Here is a 22,244-nt window from a genome sequence, read left to right as displayed (position 1 = left end):
GGAGAAAGTGTGTGGTCCCTTAAGGCTTATGTGGGAAGGATTAAGAAGCAGGCTTTTCTTCCATCAGAGGAGGCTGCCCTGAGACTTTGTTGCGGGGGCTGATGGCTTCTCTTAGCTGCATCTCGAATGGCTTCTCTTAGCTGCATCTCGAATGGCACCTCTTAGCAACAGGATGTGTACGCCCGTGGGTCGGGGTGGGTCCCCAGAGGTATCATATGCTTATATAACATCCAGGCTGATGTTAGAATTTTAGATTTTGTGTTCTATGCCATAGTGTATATATTTGTTTTAATTTAAAAGAGTGTTTTCCTTACATCACTTAATATTGAAAATCCAAGGAACTGTGGCAAATATCTGAGGCTTTTGGAGCCCCTGACACACTGGTTTCATAGTTCCAGAAATGTGTACTTAAGAAGTATGTGTCTACGGGGTAAAATCCTGAAATTTGATTCAGTTATAAAGAGCCTTCATGATCTAACCTCTAATCTCATGTCTGAGCACTCAAACCGAGCAACCCTTACTTCCAACACACTGAATCTCTATGTGGTTTCCCCACTCTCTCTAGCCCTTTAAATGCAATCTGCCAGTTTCTTCCTGCTATTACGGAACAGGTTCCGCCAGATTTGCAATGATTGGTTTATCTTATCCCTTTCTCAATGATTATAAGGTCACATTGTTCTTAAGTGGCAGAGTCAGGGTTCAAAACCAAGGAATCCTAGCCCCTCAATAGATCTTTCACTTATAACGCAAGAAGTACTTGAATTATAGCAACATGGATGGACCTTGAGATTATCACACTAAGTGAAGTAAGCCAGACAGAGAAAGACAAATATCATATGATATTGCTTATATGTGGAATCTAAAAAAAAAAAGAAAGAAAGATACAAAGGAACCTATTTACAAAACAGAAATAGACCCACAGACATAGAAAACAATCTCATGGTTATCAAAGTGGAAAGGGGTGGGGGAGGGATAAATTAGGAGGTTGGAATTAACATATACACTCTACTATACATAAAATAGATACATCAAGGACCTACTGTATAGCACAGGGAACTATACTCAATATTTTGTAGTAACCTATAGGGGAAAAGAATCTGAAAAATACATAAATCTGAATCACTGTGCCATACACCTAAAACTAACACAATATTGTAAATCAACTATACTTCAATTAAAAGAATATATGTATATATAAGTTATGCAAAAAATAATTTAAAAAGAAGTGCTTTAAATGTTTGGGAAGATACCAGACGTGTTGCAGTTAATATACAAAATCAGTCTGTGATGAAAAGTGCAATAACTAAAATCAGATCATTATTGAAGGAGTAAAAGACTGAACTGTTGTGGCAGAAAATCAAATTAACCAAATAAGACTCAGAATCAAGAAAAAACACTATGTAAAAAATTAAGAGAAAAAGAATGGAAAGTGATGGTCATAGGAGATGGAGCATAGAACTCCAATCTGTCATGAAGAGAATTTTAAAAAGAGGAAAAGACAAAGCAAATGGTACAGAATTCATAATCAAGGAGAGAAGCAAAGAACTCTCAAAACTTAAAAAAAAAAAAAAAAACCTTAAAAAAATTAAAAGAAAAGAGAGTGAAAATCGTTACCCAACTCCAGGTAAAATGAATAAGCAGACAACATCAACAACATATAGCTTTTTAACCCTCTTTTTTAATTCAAAAAAGTAATTTACATTTATTTAACTGTAGAGGGGGTGTGCATCAGTGGGGTACACTGAATAAAACTGTTTTATTCTGTTTTAATCAACCATAACCTGTCAAATTACCCATTTTTGTCTTTCAAGTGTATCTCAGGCAGATTCAATAACTTCTTAGTCACTTTTGATTACTAAACATCTAGTCTTCTTGAAAACTTTGATCTCAAACTTGATGTTATTATAATATTTAATTCTAAACTCTAATCTCAGTGCATCTAGTAGCTCAGAGTGGAGGGAGGGCTGGGGGGGGGGCATAGTCTAGCTCTGACACAAGCCACTCCATTAATCTCCCTTTATGACCGAGGCCCTCTGGTTGGTTGGGGGAAGGAAATGGGGATTAAGGAAGTCATTGCCATATTTCAGTGGTTTTTTAGGCCTTTTCTGGTTCCAACTGCTGGTTGCCTCTGCTGATGTAGCCATTGGTCTCTTCATACTTGGGGTATGAGGTTTTCTTGAAGTCAAGTTCAACATCACCCTAACCCATCTTTCACCATGGACACCCAGATGGGCATCTTCTTTTGCCCTCCAGCCATTCAGGCATCCAACTGAGACAGGGTGGGACCTGGGACCCTTTGCTGCAGTGCTGGCACCTGGACAAATGTCATCTCCTCAAGCAACAAAATACAAAGAAACTATAAGGGACTAAAAATGAGTGCGTGCATATGCAGCTGGGGCAAATTATGGACAATAGGATATAAAGAGACCAAAAAAACCCAACTGCCACTTCTGAAGAGCTGGGAGCAAAAGCAGGGTACTGCGCATGCCCCCTACGCTCAACACCACCAAAGGGGTGGGCAAGCCACCTAAGCCACGCCTCTGGCCTGACCCCTGGACCCGACGCTACCCTCACCCCATGTAAGGAAACAGTCTGGCCCCACCTCCCGACCCCGGGGAGCAAGCAAGGGAAACTGTTCCTTGTTCTCGCTCCCCCTTACTGCAGCAGGGGCCCCAGTAAAGCCTTACCTGAATTTCTTGTCTGGTCTCTTATCAACACAACCTCTTTGACACATAGCATGCTGTCTGGCTGGCCTGGCAGCCACCTGCAACCATAGGGCTCCCTTGTGAGGAGCTGCAGGAGGCAGGGAGGACTTCTGCCTCCTCCAAAGAGTGGGAGAGCTGGGATGTGGGTGAGTCACTTTACCTCCCCATCCTCTTCTGCTAGGTACACTGCCCTACAGTTTTCTCTTGCCCTTCTGGTGTCATGAACCTCCTGCCTTGGGAAAGCTCTGAAAGAGGAGTGTCTACAGTTCACAAGGGCTTCCCAAATCGAGGGACTCTAACAAACTCTCCAAAATCTCCTCACTATGCTTCTCTTTGTTCAGAAGAGAGCATCTGGATGACATGTGGATCCTTTGACTCCAAGCACATGGCTGGAACAGGAGATGCCAACAGCCAAGTCCAGGAGGTACTGACAGCTCTGTGAGTTTTTCTACTGGAGTCCTCCTGGGGAGAGAAAAAGCTTCTCCGCATAACTACTGCTCCCCTCAAGATGCCAACAAGTCTCCTCCTCCCTCCCCCTTTCTTCCCCTTATTTAGATTGTACGTGAGTGGGTTCTGAGATGACTAGGATGGGGGTGGTACTTGGATACAGCTCTCTTTAGAATATGGGAATGCTAAAGCCATTTTGACTTGGACTTTGAGCCCTAGCTAATAATTCCAGGGCAACAGGAAAAATCCAGCTCAATATCCTGTTACACTTATAAAAATGTCGAATGTTACATAAGGGTGAGAACACACCCATTGCAATTTTAAAAATATGAATCACCCGTTTCTGAAGCTTACGTTTTGCACTTTAGCAAAAGACTTCAAAGCTATTTCCAGACCAACTTTTTCATTTTTCTCTGGGTACACAGGAAGAACCCAGCCCCTCTTTCATCAAGGCGGGACCATGTGACTAAAGTTCTTGCCAGTGAGATGTGGGCACGAGTGATGGAGGTCACTTCCAGGCATATCTCATGCTGTCTTCCACACTCTCTCCCCTATCCACACAGTGGAAACAAAAGACTCTAAGATGGTAGAGCCATAACTTGGAGAGAGACTGGGCCCCTGAATTCACATCTTTAAGAGGCACCTGGCTGCGACCTAGAAATTAGACTTGTCATAATTACTCTTCCTCTGTGGGTAGACTCCAGAGTCATTTCCAGTTCTTTACTATTTTGTATAATGATACAATGAATATCTTTGTGTGTATGAGGGCATATTTATGTGTAGAAGTAAGATTGCTGGACCAGAGGGAATGCACAATTTTTACCTTGATAGTGTCCAAATCCCTCCCTACAAAATTATCCTGACATATACTTCTATTTATAGTGTAGAGCAGTATCTGATTCCTTATACCCAATTCATCTTTCTTTTCCTTTGATTTGCTTGTTCATATGCTCTGTCCATTTTTATACTCAGTTCTATGCATTTTTTTCCTTATAGATTTGTAGCATCTTTATATATTATTTATTTATTTATTTTTATTTGAAGTATAGTTGATTTACAATGTTATGTTACTTTCAGATGTACAGCAAAGTGATTCAGTTATATATATATATATATATATATATATTTTCAAATTCTTTTCCCTTATAAGTTATTACAAAATATTGAGTATAGTTCCCTGTGCTATACAGTAGGCCCTTGTTGGTTATCTATTTAATATACAGTATAGTAGTATGTATATGTTAATCCCAAATAAATATTTCTTGAATAAATAAATAAGATATATGGGATAAATTAGGAGTTTGGGATTAACATATATTTCATTTACTTATTCAAGAAATATTTATTAAGCACCTAGTATATTCCAGAAACAATCCGAGGCACTGGGTAAATAGTGGTGAATGAAAGCACATACAGTTTCTGAAGAAGATAAATAAGCTTAAGTGTGATGGATGAATAAAACTTAAGCAGACAAGAAAAGAAAGAAAGAAGGTTCCAGGTAGAGGAAAACCAAGTACAAAGGCCCTGAAAGAAAGATCACCAAGAGAGCCATACAAAGACACCTTGCTATTGAGTTTGAGACTGTAGAACAAAGAAAGCAGGGCCAGGGCTATGCATAAGAGGAGAGGGCAGAGAAATACCCATAATTAATGAGGCTGAATTGCAGGGGGCTGGGTTGAGAAAGTAGATATTAAACTTAACATCTTCTTCTGTAATGGGTCTAAGTTTTTGAACATGACTGTTTATATCCATGGGTACACTGATGCAAGAATCACCACAGTAAATCCCACTGAGCTCAGTTGTCAAAAATCTGGACTTCTGGGGGGTGTCAGGATATGTCAGTGGTGGAGGCGAGGGCAGCTGCACATAGAAGCTTAATGAGGTTTAGGGTACCTACCAGTTTCCCCAAGTCAAGGCCTCTCTTTCTTTGCAGAAGTAGTAGAAAGTTTCAACCAGATTTCTATATCAACATGGTAGATTCAGCCAATGAGTTTATCTTCCTTTCCTTCCCCAAACCTATCTGAACTATATTAAAGCTATGCAGTGTTCATGAATGTTAATCATTTGTGTATTATATGGGGAAGGGGAAATTTCCCCCTCTACCCCTCTTGAGTTCTTGTAACTGGAATTATAATAAAGTTTATACAAGACATTAACAGGAGAAAAAGAAAGAAATTTTAATTCATGCACATTAGGGAGTGGCCAAAGCAGGCAGCTTTTATACTTTCTAGACAAAGAAACAATAAATTTGTGAGGAATGACAAAGAAAATTAGGTTTTGGGTGCCCAATTAGTGAAGAATCTGAACGGAGTTTGGGCTGAGGGTAGTAAATTAAAGAAGTAACAAGGTTTGTTTATATAGGCTTCCTGGCCCTGAATTCCCTATCTCTGGGAGTAAGGATGTCCTTCTATCTCCAGATGCAGGGAGTGCACCTTTCACTTGAGAGATTTATTTCCTGCTTTCAGGGAGACAGAAAGGAGGGTCAGAGTGTCCCTCTGTGTTAGCTCTTTCTTAAGTAACTTGAATTCAGAATAATAATTTTCAATTCTTATAAGGGAAAACATGTCAGTCTTTCCTTTGTGCTATTTTATTTTTTATTTTTCTGCCAGGAGGGTGTGTTGGTGCGGGGAGTTGCGGGGAGGGAAGGGATGGTGGCTGAAGAGAGGAAGGAGCACGGGTGTGCACCTGGAGGGAGGTGGGTTGCCAAGTCTAGCTACCTATCATAATTATTAGACAAAGTTAAAGATCCAAAGACTCTAAAGCATATCAATATTTCTTTTTCTTTTTTCTTTAGGAGAGAACACTCTGGTTAGGCTGATAAGAATGTGGGGTTCATTGTTATATTTCATTCCCTGTAAATTAGTGAATTGGCATTCTGGCTTCCTACCTCAATCTCTTGTTGCAGGAGGGGGGACCTTCCCAGGGCCTGAGAGTGGGCTCTTGTCTAACACTCAGAAATGAATTGTCTGAGGAGACACACGTGCTGACAAAGCAAAAGACTTTATTGGGAAGGGGTGCCCGGGTGGAGAGCAGCAGCGTAAGGGAACCCAGGAGAACTGCTCTGCCACGTGGCTCCCAGTCTCGGGTTTTATGGTTATTGGGTTATTTTCCCAGTTGTCTCTGGCCAATTACTCTGACTCAGGGTCCTTCCTGGTGGCGCGTGCATCACTCAGCCAAGATGGATTCCAGCGAGAAGGATTCTGGGAGGTTGGTAGGACATATGGACTGGCATCTCCTCTCTCCTTTTGACCTTTCCTGAATTCTTCCAGTTGGTGGTAGCTTGTTAGTTCCGAGTTCCTTACCAGCACCTCCTGTTGTAAGATAACTCATGCAAGTGGTTGCTCTCGTGCCTGGCCAGGGTGGGCGGTTTTGGTCAGTGGTTCCCCTAACATTGGTATACACCATTATCTCCTCTCCAAAATATAATATAATAATTATATTAATATAATATAATTATTAATTATAATTAATAATAATAATAAATACTAATAATAGTTAATAATTAATATAATAATTCCTGTTCAACTGCAGAGGTTAGGATCCTGTCAATCATGGTAGAGAAATTCACGATCAAATAAACATGTCCCAATTAGAAAAATGAGGATGTAGGAAAGGGGAACTCCATGAGGCTTTGTAAATTTTTTTCACTTTACAAAACTAAAGTAATAAATATGGATTGGTAAACAAGAACAGCATTAAAACATTTTACCAATATTTAGTAATAATGAGCTGCTGTATTATTCATGTCTATGTCATCCTGAAAGTCTATGACTTTCAGGATGTTCTCTCTGTATTGTTTCAGTGATTTGCCCAAAATTCATTTATTGCGTCTACATTTGGAAATAAGCCTTTTGATTCCAACAGTACAGGGAACATAAACAGTTATTAGGTGAAGTATATTTATACCATTAAATACTTTTTCGATAACAGATTAGGCTGAGAAAGAATGACCTATTGTGGTGCTCGGGCTGTGCAGATAAGACCGGTCACTGGTAATAACAAGGGTGACAGAAGCTTCAATCACAAGAAGTCATTCTCGTGTGTGCTAGGCTCGGTGCCACTAAGTACTCGTACATTATCTGCTTTAATCCTCAATAAGAAGCATGAAAGCCTTTCACAGTTCAGGAGACTGAGGCTCAGAGACATTTAACAACTTGCCCAAGATCCCACGAGGTATAACTTAAGTTTTCTTAATTTATGGATTCATTCAACACGTTTCTTGAGCACATGCAAGATGCCACTTGGAATTCACCAGTCAACAGCAACAACAGCATTTGTATAGGAAGAGATTTAGTATAAGGAATTGACTCACACATTTGCGGGGGCTGGGAAGTCCCACTATCAGCCATCTGTGATCTGAGACCCAGGAAAGCCCGTGGGATAATTCAGTCTGAATCCAAAGGCCTGAGAATCAGGAACACCAAGGGTGGACGACTCATCAGAATCTTTAAAGGGTGGTGCCAGCCCAGACCCAGGCTAGACAATCTCTTGGAAGTGACCCCACATTTACTGTTTGTACCTTAGGAGGACCCTCTTACTCTCTAAAATTTGTGGCAATTGTGAACGACCCTGAAATGTAAAAGCTTCCAGAGAAAACACTGCACTGCTGTCTAGGGATTTGTCCAGCTCTTTCCCTGCCCACTGAACTGCTTGTCTGCCCCTGTCCCCCAGTTCAGTTTCCTCATGTATACGATGAAGAAGAACTGGGCAGGTTTTAAAGCCTCTTGCTATAGTTATTGTGTTTCTCTCATCCTTGCTTTCACGAGTAATTTTGATCATTTTATCCCAAACACATGACCTGAAAAATGAGCACTGTTGTAACTCAAAGTTCACTCATAGCTCACTCATAAGCGTGTTGGTTATTTTATGTGTCAAGTTGAATGGCCACTGGGTGCCCAGATTAAACATTGTTTCTGGGTGTTTCTGGATGAGATTAGCATTTGAATAGTGGACTCAGTGAATAGGTTGCCCTTCCCAGTGCCTGTGGGCATCATGCAATCCATTGAGGGCCTGAATAGAACACAAAGCAGAGAAAGGAGGAATTCACCCCTTCCCACCTGGGCTGTGGATCTTCTGCCCCTGATGCTCCTGGTCCTCAGCCTCTCAGATCCAGACTGGAATCTACATCCCTGAGTCCCCTGGTTCTCAGACCTTATAAGAAGAGACATTAGAGAGCTTACCTTCCCTCTCTGCTATGTGAGGACACAGCAAGAAGGTGGCTGTCTGCAAGCCAGGAAGAGAGTCCTCACCAGACACTGACCGTGCTGGCGCCTTGATCTTGGATCTCCAGCCTCCAGAACCATGAGTAATACATTTCTGTTGTTTAAGCCACCTGGCCTATGGTATTTTGTTATGGCAGCCCTAGCTGATAAGACATGAGCTTCCTAGGTGGTTCCTCTTTTCACCTTAATTTGAGCACTGCTGCTGTAGTGGAGTGAGAAGAGGGCGAGGAGAGAGTGGGTGAGGTGCTGGAGGCAGCCATGTGGATTAGAAGGTGATGCATTGTGAGGGCTTAGGTGAAGGAAAGGGGAAGACTGAGTCAAGGCATCTACAGTGAACCTGGGAGGAAGGAAAAGATCTAGGGTATGTAAGAGATTTGACAACAAGACCAATTTTACAAGGAGGATTTAAAAAATTGAAAATTGAGGAATGCTCCCAAATTTCAGTGTGATTATGTGTGTGGCTGGTGTGATTATGTCAGAAGATGGAGCCATTTGGCCAAGATGGCACACTGGGCGTGTATCACATGGACCCCAGCAGGCCTAGAATTCCCCTCGCTCTCCATGAATCTCCCCTTCACAAAATGCCCCAAACCTTCCACCACCTCTCCAGCAAAGCTTGAATACAAAACCAGTTTTGTGCTTCATCTCACATATCTTTCCCACCACGATAATTTATCAGAGCTAAAAAGAAGCCAGTCATTTCCTCCTTTCATGTTAAGAGAACTTAATTAGCAGTAATCAGTCTATTTCATAGAATATTTGCAAAGATGCTTTCCTGAACTCACGCGCAGCACTAAAAACAATGAAAAAATATACAGCATAAATAAATAACAGGTGCTGGCCTAATTAAGGGCACACTCCATAGGGCAGGTTTCTAATTCTTGAGTGCCGGCCCCTACAATTTAAATTTTCTTGTAAAGGTGATAAAGCAAACCTGGAATTAAGCCCATGCATTTAGGCTATAGAATAGACAAGGGACAGCATGTTTTAGTGTCAACAGCAGGACAGCAAGGACTTGGGAGCTTTTGCCCCTCCCCAGCAGTGCAACGCCAGGTAAGTTACTTAACCATTTGTAAACAGTGATTTCTCATCTGTAAAATGGAATAAAATACCCAGCTTGCGTGGTTATTGTGAGGACTAGAAATAATAACAGGACTCGTGGGTTAGATGCTCGAATGCAAGCTATTGTCATCCTTTCCCTTCGTGGTGGGTCCAACTGGGGCTGCTCGGGGGTAGAGCCAGTCGCCTTTGGTACATCTCAGGTGCACTGCCCTCCCCTCCATGCTGCCAACCCACCCACTGCATTTCTGCCATTTTCTGGGAGATTAAAGGGGAAGATATAGCAAAAGCACGGGGAAGCAGCAATCAAAGCCTGCACTGAGGCAGTGGCATTTGGGATGGGTTTGAGGAATTAGTAAGATTTAGTGGTTTGGGGGAAAGATTGAAGGAAAAATAGAGAGGAGAGTACAATGAGGTGCCCAGTTTCTGGTTTGGCCCCCTGGATGGGTGATGATGGTGCCATTGACCAGAAGACAGAATACAAGGGGAGTTAGGAGCAACATGTACAACTGAACAGGCTGTGTACTGCACAAAGGCGTCCAGTTGAGGGGATAAGTGGGTGCTGACATGACCTTGCCATCTTTGAATAATTCACACAAAGGCACTACATAGGCTAGAGCCCCTAGGAGGGGAATCAAATTAAGGGAGATAATCCTGTGTCCCTTTTCACTGTTCTCTACTTAAATTAGATCACAACTGGAGCACGAGTCTGTCATCCTTTGAAATCCCTTTTAAAGAAATTATTTCCAGAAATAATATATAGACTTACTTAATTTACCAGGCAGCCCAGGTCACATTTCACTCCTAAAGATATGCCTCAAAAGTGCCCCTTGGTTTATAAGAAAGTGTCCAAATCTCTTTACACAAAGAGCCCTCCATGGTCCAGGGCCTGCCTCCTCACCAGCCTCATACCCACTCTGGCCAGGGCTGCCCTCACTGTCCCACACTTGCTACATTTACGTGTTTCTCTGCCCAGAATGGCCTCCTCCCCTTTATCTTATTATCTTCTAATTATACCTCAGAACTCCTCTCAATCATCTTCTTCCTGAGGAAACTTGTTTTCAAAATAAACATGCTTACTCTCTGGCTTTTTTTTTTTACCCCTTTAAAATAAAGCAAAGAGAGCAACTGATTAATTCTGCAACTGCATTCGAAAAATGTCATGCAGTTCATCTGAGAGATGCTTTTCCAAATGTAAAGTTATACGGTTGTGATGTACTTGAGTGAAAAATACCTGCAATTCTAATGTTCAGAACATTGTATTTCTTCAACACGGACATTGAGTCTTTGGTGAAGGTTTCTGATCCACTGTTTATAAAAGCACTTGCACTTCTGGCATAATTTGGTGCAGCGTCATCATGCAAGAAACAGTTTAGTGAGAAAATGTAACACCCATTAACTCTTTCTCAGATTCTCAAGGTCTGAAATAAAGTTAATTGGATTTGTTCACAAATTCAAGAATCAGCCTAAAATAGTGTTTCCCAAAGGGTATTCCATAGGATGTTGGTTCTAAGAGATAAGTATCATGGGAAAAAGGGTTCTGTGATACAAATAAATTGAAGAAATATAGAGTTAAACAAAACTAGATGATTTTTTCCCCTTGCAAAAATCTCGGAGGCTTCACTTTGCTTGTATGCATTGAATATCCCCTACAAGGGTCTAAGGTATGCAGAGTATCTAGACTTACTTGACCACAAATCCCTTCTGTCAGAGATGACCTTGCACCTCTTGTGGTCTGTGGAATACATCTTGGGAAAAGGTGCTTTGCAGGACTAAGTGTATTGCCCACTGAGATGGCAGGGATTGCTCCAAACACCTGTGGATAGAAACTGAGACTTAAGAAAAAATAACTTTAGCTTTCACAAGTAAGGAGGAAACACACACCCCCTTACATCACCCATTGCCACAAATCCTTTCTTGTCTTCTCAGAGAGCTATAGTAGCTGAAATCCTACTGGAAGATTGGATATAATTTACCTGTACTGCCCCTGTCCCTGAGTCAAGATGCATTACACCGAGGATGAATTTTGAGTTGAGGGGCTCATATTCTCTTGCTCTCTGTTGCCAGTTTTGCTGGAGGGATGAAGAGAGAAAGGGGGATGGACACTGTGTAGATACTTAGTGTATGGGGTGTGGTTGGTGGACCAGGAGAAGTGATGTGGGTGGATGGAAGGCTGGACAGGGCCCAAGGTATGTGATAAAACCACATCCAAAATATCTGATTAAATACACAAGTTGACTGGAAAGCCCTGAAAACTCTAAGGTCAAACACTTGGAGTAAAATTTTAAAACAAAAGGAAGCATTTCTCCCTTTTAGATTTGCCTCAACCCTACCCCTGACTTAGCCTGTAAAGGAGGAGCTTTTCCTAAAATTAGAACTAGGAGGGAAAAAGCCACATACAATTATAATATATACTATGTACATGCATTTTCTCTTTTACCCAAGATTCAGAAGAACTATGGTGCTTAGGTAAAAAGTCTGTCTCTATGTCTGTGAGTCTGTTTCTGTTTAGTAGATAAGTTCATTAGTGTCATATTTTAGATTCCACATCTAAGTGATATCATATGGTATTTGTCTTTCTCTTTCTGACTTACTTCATTTAGTATGATCATCTCTAGGTCCATCCATGTTGCTGCAAATGGCATTATTTCATTCTCTTTTTATGGCTGAATAGTATTCCATTGTATATATGCACCACATCTTCTTTATCCATTTATCTGTCAATGGACATTTAGGTTGTTTCCATGTCTTGGCTATTGTGAATAGTGCTGCTATGAACATAGGGGTGCGTGTATCTTTTTGAATTAGAGTTTTGTCTGGGTATAAGCCCAGGAGTGGGATTGCTGGATCATATGGCAACTCTACTTTTAGTTTTTTGAGGAACCTCCATACTGCTCTCCATAGTGGCTCCACCAATTTACATTCTCACCAACAGTTTTGGAAGGTTCCCTTTTTTCCACACCTGCTCCAGCATTTGTTATTTGTGGACTTTTTAATGATGACCATTCTGACTGGTGTGAGGTCGTACCTCATGGTAGTTTTGGTTTGCATTTCTCTAATAATTAACGATGTTGAGCATCTTTTCATGTGCCTATTGGCCATCTGTGTGTCTTCTCTGGAGAAATATCTATTTAGGTCTTCTTCCTATTTTTTGATTGGATTGTTTGGTTTTTTGTTATTGAGTTGTGTGAGCTGGTTGTATATTTCGGAAATTAAGCCCTTGTTGGTCATATCATTTGCAAATATTTTCTCCCTGTCCGTAGGTCGTCTTTTCATTTTGTTTATGGTTTCATTTTCTGTGCAAAAGCTTATAAGTTTGATTAGGTCCCATTTGTTTATTTTTGGTTTTATTTCTATTGCCGTGGTAGACTGACTGAAAACATTGGTACAATTTATGTCAGAGAACGTTTTGCCTATGTTCTATTTTAGGAGTTTTATGGTGTCATATCTTATATTTAAGTCTTTAAGCCATTTTGAGTTTATTTTTGTGTATGGTGTGAAGGTGTGTTCTAAGTTCATTGGTTTACATGTGGCTGTCCAACTTTTCCAACACTACTTGCTGAAGAGACCATCTTTTCCCCATTGTATATTCTTGCCTCCTTTGTCGAAGATTAATTGCCCATAGGTGTGTGGGTTTATTTCTGGGCTCTCTATTCTGTTCCATTGATCCATAGGTCTGTTTTTGTGCCAATACCACACTGAAGAAGGACATTTTATAATTATAAAAGTCTCAATTCATCAATAGAACCCCCAAATACAAGAAGCAAAACTGAGAGAATTAAAGGGAAAAAATTACTTTGACAGTAAGAATGGTAAATGTGAATACCCCACTTTCAATAATGGATAGAATAGATAGAAGATCAACAAAGAAATAGAAAACGTGAACAAATTTTTGTGAGCTTGGGGTAGGTGATGGTTTCTTAAATACGACAACAAAAACAACCAAATAAACTGGACTTCATTGAAATTGTGCTTTAAAGGACACCAAGAAAGTAAAAAGACAGCCACAAAATTGGGAAAAATAATTGCAAATTATATATCTGGTAAAGGATTTGTATTCAGGATACATAAAGAACTCTTACAACATCACAAAAAAGACAAATACCCAAATTAAAATATGAGCAAAGAACTTGAAAAGATATTTCTCCAAAGATATACATTGCCAATAAGCACATGAAAATATACTCAGCATCATTTGTCATTAGAGAAGTGCAAATCAAAACCACAATGAGATGGCTACACTAATAATTAAAAAAAAAAAAAAAAAGAACAAACAGCCAGGAAAATAACAAGGACTGAGCAGGATGTGGAGAAATTGGAACACTTGTGCATTGCTGGTGGGAATGTAAAATGGTGCAGCTGCTGTAGAGAACAGCTTGGCAGTTCCTCAAAAATCTAAACATAGAATTAACATATGACCCAGCAATTCCACTTCTGGGTATATACCCAAGAGAAATGAAAACATATGTCTACACAAAATCTTGTTCACGAATGTTCATAGCGGCATTATTCATCATAGCTTAAAAGTGGAAACAGCCCAACTGCCCATCAACTGATTAACTGATAAACAAAATGTGGTCTGTCCATGCAGTGGAATAATTCAGATAAAAAGAATGAAGTCCTGACACATGCTATAACGTGGGTGAACCTTGAAAACATTACGCTAAGTGAAAGAAGCCAGACACAAAAGACCACTTATTGCATAATTCCATTTACATGAAATGTTCAAAATAGGCAAATCCATAGAGACAGGAAGGAGATTAGTGGTTCTCAGGGGCTGCAGGAGTGTGGAACAGAGTGACTGCTAATGAGTATGGGGTTTCTTTTAGGGGGATGACATTGATCTAAAATTATACAGGGGAGATGATTGCACTACTTTGTTAACATCCTAAAAACTGTACACTTCAAAAGGGTGAATATTATGGTATGTGAGTTATATCTTAATAAAATTATTATTTAAAAAAAAACCCCACTGCCCTCAAAGAGCTCACCTGCATGTGGGTATGGAAGAAAATACACAGAATAAGTCAGTAAATTATACAGTGTGTTAGATGGTGATACATGCTTTGGGAAAAAACTCAAGGAGGTAATGGGGACAGGGAGTGACAATCAGGTGGAAGGGAAGCAGCCACTGGGAGGTCATTTGAGTAAAAACTGGAAAGAGATGAGTGAGTGAACCAGGAGAAAAGGTGGGGAAAGGGCTCTAAGCAAAGGGAGCAGCAAGTGGAAAGACCCCAAAAGAAGAGTGTTCCTGGAATACTGAAGGAGGAAGGAGGTCCAGGTAGCTGCAATGGAGTGAAATGGGGAAAAGCAGTGGGAGATGAGGTTGGAGGGCTAGCAGGGGGTCGAGGAGGAGGGGGAGGGTCATATAGGACATTTAGGGGGCAACTGCATCTTTATTCTGAGTGAGAACCCATGGTGGATTTTGAGCTGAGAACTAACTTGACCAGACTGATTTTTTTTTTTTTAACATCTTTATTGGAGTATAATTGCTTTACAACGGTGTGTTAGTTCCTGCTTTATAACAAAGTGAATCAGTTATACATATACATATGTTCCCATATCTCTTCCCTCTTGCATCTCCCTCCCTCCCACCCTCCCTATCCCACCCCTCTAGGTGGTCACAAAGCACAGAGCTGATCTCCCTGTGCTATGCGGTTGCTTCCCACCAGCTATCTATTTTACATTTGGTAGTGTATATATGTCCATGCCGCTCTCTCACTTTGTCACAGCTTACCCTTCCCCCTCCCCATATCCTCAAGTCCATTCTCTAGTAGGTCTGTGTCTTTATTCCCGTCTTGCCTGATGTTTTAATGGGACCTTTCTGGCTGCAAAGGAAATAGACTGAAAAGAGGCGAGGGGAGAAGTAGGGAGGCCAGACTGGAGGCTGTTGAAATATCTCAGCTCAGAGAAGTTAATTTACCCCAAATAGCCAGAGGGAACCTCTGGCAGCCAGTCTCCAAAGACGGCCCCAGTGAACCACACCTCCTCCTAGTCGCACCCTTCTTCAGTCCCCTCCCGTGTTAAAGTGACACTTGCCTGTGTCTTGTTTAATGAATAGAAGGCAGTAGAAGTAATGTGCTATGATATCTAAGCTCAGGCAACTCCCATATCTGCAATTTCGGGAGCTCTGAACCACCATGTGGAAGTCCAGCTACCCTGCAAGAGCTTGGACCATTAGGTGAGGCCCCATGCAGAGGAGGCACTATCCCAGCTGGGCCTCCAGATGACTCCAGGTTCAGCAACCATTCGATTGCAGTCACCTAAGAGACTATAAGCCAGACCAGCAGAAGCACCTCCCGGTTAATCCACATGATTGAAAGATCATAAGTGATTGCTACTGCTTTAAGTCACTCAGTTTTGGGGTGGTTTGTTTGCAGCCACAGGCAACTGAAACAGAAATGCAAACACATAACATCAAATAATTGACTTTAGTGATATTGCTAATAAATTGGCCTAGAAGGTATCACATACAATCACCCAGAGGGCCCCTTATTTTCTGACAGGAGAACTGAGATTTGCAGTGCTTTTACTGGGCAGTTTTCCCAAATCTGTGATTCCAGAATGACTATAAACGTTATTTGCCCCTTATGTATTGTTTAAAAAACTGGTTCTACTAACATGATTTATGGGCAAACTTCCTTTTTCATCTTGTATACCATATTTCCAGCCTTATGCTTGGTGTTCATTAAACAGATGCTCTTTTCTATATGAAGGGTGAAATGAACTAGGCTTGAAAGCCATTTTAAAGGAGCTTATTATGTTTTGATTTGTTGTTTTGAAACCATGGACACATGGCTACTGAGTTCATAATTCTGAAAAATAAACCAGTGGACTCCTGGGAAAAATGCTACATTGAATACATGCGTATAGTTTTACTCTATTTTGAAACTCCACTTAAACTACATGTTATATACAGATGGCCAACAAACATGTGAAAAGATGCTCAACATCACTAATTATTAGAGAAATGCAAATCAAAACTACAATGAGGTATCACCTCACACTGGTCAGAATGGCCATCATCAAAAAATCCACAAAAAATAAATGCTGGAGAGGGTGTGGAGAAAAGGAAACCCTCATGCACTGTTGGTGGGAATGTAAATAGATACAGCCACTATGGAGAACAGTATAGAGGTTCCTTAAAAAACTAAAAATAGAACAACCATACGACCCAGCAATCCCACTACTGGGCATATACCCTGAGAAAACCATAATTCCAAAAGAATCATGTACCAAAATGTTCATTGCAGCTCTATTTACAATAGCCAGGACATGGAAGCAACCTAAATGTCCATCAACAGAGGATAAAGAAGATGTGGTACATATATACAATGGAATATTACTCAGCCATAAAAAGGAACGAAATTGGGTCATGTGTAGAGACATGGATGTACCTAGATACTGTCATACAGAGTGAAGTAAGTCAGAAAGAGTAAAACAAATATCGTATATTAATGCATATATGTGGAATCTGAAAAGATTGGCATAGACGATCTTATTTACAAAGCAGAAAAAGAAACACAAATGTATAGAACAAACGTACGGATACCAAGGGGGAAGAAGGGGAGGTGGGATGATTTGGGAGATTGCGATTGACATATATACACTATTGATACTATGTATAAAATAGATAACTAATGAGAGCCTACTGTAGAGCACAGGGAACTCTACTCAGTGCTCTGTGGTGACCTAAATGGGAAGGAAATCCAATAAAGAGGGGATATATGTATATGTAGTGCTGATTCACTTCGCTGTACAGTAGAAACTAACACAATATTGTAAAGCAACTATACTCCAATAAAAATTTAAAAAATTAAAAAACTACATGTTATAGGCTGAATTGTGTCCCCTACCCCCAGAGTTTATATGCTGAAGTCATAATCCCTCAGTACATTAGAAAGTAACCATATTTGGAGATAAGGTCCTTAAAGATGTGATGGAGTTAAAGTGAAGCTATTGGCGGGGGGTGGGGGGGGGGTGGGGGGGGGGTGGGCGGGGCGGGGGGGGGTGTCTGGATCCAATCTGACTGATGTCCTTAGAAGAAGAGAAAATTTATACTCAGAGATACCAGGGATGTGCACACACAGAGGAAAAACCAAATCTTAAATGTTTTTACCACATACACACAAAAGGTAGCTATGTGAGGTGCTCAGTATGTTAATTAGGGGTAACATTTCCCAGTTGTTGTACATCTTAAATACACAGAATTTTTATGTGTCAATTATACCTCAATAAAGCTGGGAAAAAAATGCAATACAGAAAAAAAAATCATTTCACTTACTTTCAACCTTTCTGTTTCTTTATGACTTTAGGTGTCATTTGTTGACAGTTTGTTGGTGTCTGTCTGTTTGTTATTTAGTCTGAGAATATTTGTCTTTTAATTGACATGTTATCTGGATAGTTTTTATTTCCTCTCCAGATTCCCTCCTCACCATCCTTTCTACCCTGGTTGCTGCCCCCAGGCTCTATCAATCAGGTTACCATGAGATCTGGCTCCTGGTTGGGTTCAGCAAATGGGGAGTCAGCAGGAGGTACAAGGAAGTAGAAAGCATTGACTTGAGCAAGTTGTATCCCTTGGTTAAAGACCACTAGTCTTCCATGGGAATATTTCTCTCTGTCTCTGATTTCTGGTTATCACTTTCTCCCTTCATCCCTTCAGGCTGACTTATCCTTTGTAACCACACATTTGTAAATTCCTGCTTCATAAATAAATTGTCCTCATTGTAACCTTTTAGGAGCATTCCATCTATTTTCTTGAGGTTCTGTTTAATGAAACATTAAACAAACATTTCATAAACGTTGAATGAAATTAATGGTATAGTTTGGTTTAAGTCATCATCTTACTAAGTGTTTTCTAATTTTTCCAGCTTCTCTCTTCCTTTTTCTCTCTGTTCTTGCCTTGGAATTTATTTCATATTTTACATTTATTTCATTTTTTTTTTTTTTTATTTCACTCTTAGCTCCATACCTAACACATACAGAAGGGATATTGTCTTTTACTCATTCTTTTAATGGTTACCTTAGAGATTAAGTACTTTCCTCCCCTCCCTGGGCAATGAAAAGATACATTAATTCCATGTACCCTGCTCCTGACTCATATGGCCTTGTTCTTATGTGTCACCTAGAGTCTGTGATCACCAAATTCCATTTCCAATTTCATTCCATATCCCAGACTGAGGTGAATTCATTTCAAGATTTCAATCCAAAATGAGCTGATCATTCCACTAGGACAGGGGAGGGGAAAGGGGCTCTGTGCCCCAATCCCTGTCCCTTATGCCTGGAATTTCTCAAAAGTACAATTTAGCTTCTCAGCCTTCCTTTAGGAGTTGACAAAGGCCCTCAAGGGAAAAGTAGCCCCAAATGCAGAGTCTGCCTCCCCTGGACCAGGAAATTCTTCACTATGTTGTAGCTCTCTGGTACATTAAAAAATTCTTCACTATGTTGTAGCTCTCTGGTACATTAAAAAAAAATATTCTTGCCCATCTTTCATAATTTAGCAAGAAATTGGTCTACTCTTCCTGATAACAGTGCTATTTTCATCTTAACTTAGCCCTGCAACCTTGGCTTGCCGATTTGCTCTTTTGAGCCAGAAGTGGAAGGCAGTCAGGGAACAAGATAGCAGCAGGAGAAGGCCCTTTGTCCACAGTGAGGGGCTGGCGATAAGACTGTGCTATAATCAATTTCATAAAAGAACCCCTAAGTATTCCTGGACCCTTAAGACAAAGCCCATCAACCTCCCAAATCTTGACATTAATTTTTGGGAGTCAGATACCCTCCAGTTCAAGCCTAACTCAGAGGGAGAAATTCACATAAAGGTTTCTGGGCACCAAAAGTAAGATGACTTTAATTCTCTTTTCACCACATCAACTTTACAGCAAAAACACTTTAGAGTTTTCTATCGTGATCATATTCAGGAACCTTGGCTCTATCCTGAAATGCATAAAACTGTAGGTGAACTTGTCCATATGACTTAAAGAAGTAAGTTAAATGAAGCTTTTCAATCACTAGCACAGGGTCTTATCTTGGGAATGATGTAGATATCAGGACAATTAGTTGGAGCAATAAAAAGACAAAAATAAACTATTATGCAGATGTTTGGCCATTCAGTGCCACCCAGGCTTAAGATAATGCCATCTCCCTAGCAGTGAATGGAAGAGAGAAAAAGGTGAAAAATTTTGCCCCATCCTCTGCTAACTCTATTTTTTAATTTAATTAATTTATTTTATTTATTTATTTTTGGCTGTGTTGGGTCTTCGTTGCTGTGCGTGGGCTTTCTCTGGTTGCAGCAAGTGGAGGCTACTCTTCGTTGCGCGGGCTTCTCATTGCAGTGGCTTCTCTTGTTGCAGAGCATGGGCTCTAGGCACGGGGGCTTCAGTAGTTGTGGCACACGGGCTTCAGTAGTTGTGGCTCATGGGCTATAGAGTGCAGGCTCAGTAGTTGTGGCGCACGGGCTTAGTTGCTCCGTGGCATGTGGGATCTTCCCAGACCAGGGCTCGAACCCATGTCCCCTGCATTGGCAGGAGGATTCTTAACCACTGTGCCACGAGGGAAGCCCTGCTAACTCTATTTTAATATTAGAACCCAGTGTGATTCATAATACACCCCGAGAGAAACTTTATCCTGAGAATTCTCTATTTTTGTGTAACAAGCTCCAGGATTCTCACTGCTAACTTTGACTCATACTGGGCTGTGCACCACCAACTGGCATAGCAGCTGTTCAGAGCAGAAGTCAAGATATACAAACAGATGTAAAGACACAGGGCATTTTATGAAAGAGCACACTTGGAACGATGAATGCATACTTCAAAGAGGACATGAGACCTCTAGGTTCCTCCTTGGAGTGGACAACTGACTTTTTGTTTTTGATGTTTTGCACTGTTTTGTTTAGTTTGTGGCTAACTTTTATTTATTTATTTATTTATTTTGTAATTTTAAAAATTTATTTATTTTTATTTATTTATTTTTGGCTGCATTGGGTCTTCGTTGCTGCACACGGGCTTTCTCTAGTTGCGGTGAGTGGGGGCTACTCTTCGTTGCAGTGCGCGGGCTTCTCACTGCGGTGGCTTCTCTTGTTGCTGAGCATGGGCTCTAGGTGCACGGGCTTCAGTAGGTGTGGCACGTGGGCTCTAGAGCGCAGGCTCAGTAGTTGTGGCGCACGGGCCTAGTTGCTCCGTGGCATGTGGGATCTTCCCGGACCAGGGCTCGAACCCGTGTCCCCTGCATTGGCAGGCGGATTCTTAACCACTGTGCCACCAGGGAAGCCCTGTGGCTAACTTTTAAACACCTTCCTATTGTGAGTCTTGTGGGGAGAAGACGTCTTGTTTCTCCTTATGGAGTCTAAAGATGGTGGATCAGAAACGTTCAGCCCCTCCCCTCGGGAAGCCAGACGTGACTTTCATGAGAAAATGCACATTCCTTGTTGATCTTGTTCTTAGGACAAAACCATCCATCAGCCTAACGGTCTTGGCACCTCTGTACCTCCTCACTTCCTAAGTCCCCTCACTCACTCCTCACTGAAGGAGGAAGCATGAGTCATCTGATGGATAAGTTTGGAAGAGCAATTTGAGCACAACGGGCTCAGTCCTTTCCTCTGTTTCTTTGGCATCTAAATGCTTGCAGAAACCCAGCCACTTGGGCTCCTTCTATGTGGGTGGCCTGAGGAGTGGGGGAGAGGAAGTGGGCTGTCCTTGTCCATCTGTATCTGAGATTGGGTGAGTTAAGTCTGTCTGGCTCAGAGGGTCAAGGAATACAATACCATTTGGCCTCAGATCTAAAATCAGTTTATCCCAATGGCTTGGTCAGTCATAAAGAAAAAGGTTTTGATCTCCAGCTGCCTAATTCTTGGGTTTTACTCTCAATTGGTTCCAGAAGATGGAAGGGAAAAAAACAGAACAAAATGATATTGTTGATGGGCTTCCAAAAACCTGATATCTGAATTCATGGGCCTGAGAATTTTGTGAAATAAACAGGGGTCAAACTGGAGACCAAAATAACATATGGAAAGTGAAACAAGCATTCCAGCATGACTGGAGTTGAAGACTTTACACCTGCATCTGGAGCAAACTGGGCTAATGTGGGGTGAATTGACCTATGCAGCTCATTGCAGGCTGTATCCAGAAGAAAGGGACTCATGTTATACAGTCAGAGCAGACCTTAAGAAACTGAGACCTCTCGGGCCTTAAAGAAGCTGGTCCATGTAGGCCATCATGTACATGTGGATGCAGTTTGACTTTCATCTATTGCAAACAAGACTCAAGAAAGAATTAGATCATTTTAGAAGTTGGTAGGTTGAAAATATCTGGTGGTTATTATTTTTCTCAGACAGGACTTGAAACTACTGACTGGGCTGTGAATTAGTTTCATTCTAGAACAAGCAGAATGTACTGTATCACCTGTATCAAGCTTCATTCTCTTCTAGGTATTTTGAATAGTATTTAGGGCCAAGAGAGACTTCTCACTGTGAAAGGCCTAATCTCTGTGTCTTAGTCTGCTTGAGCTGCTACAACAAAATAACAAAGACACTCATCTTCATCCAATTTTGGAGGGAAACTGGAGGTTCTGCAAAACACAGGCAATACCCAAGGAATCTAAATTCTACCTAGAAAATCCACGTGGTCCTCTGCCCACTCTGAAGACAGAAATCATAAGGAATTCAGTATATGCATGCTAATGAGAGGCTGTACGTAGGGAATAAGCAGAGGCAACATGTTAGAAATGGAGTCTATCTAGTCTGATCTTCTGATTGTAGAGGGGGAAACAGGTACAGACATCATCAGTGAACTAATCAAGGTCAGGTAGCTGGACAATG

Source organism: Balaenoptera ricei, chromosome 15 (genome assembly GCF_028023285.1).
Source record: "Balaenoptera ricei isolate mBalRic1 chromosome 15, mBalRic1.hap2, whole genome shotgun sequence".
Classification (NCBI taxonomy): domain Eukaryota; kingdom Metazoa; phylum Chordata; class Mammalia; order Artiodactyla; family Balaenopteridae; genus Balaenoptera; species Balaenoptera ricei.
This window is presented reverse-complemented; position numbering follows the sequence as displayed.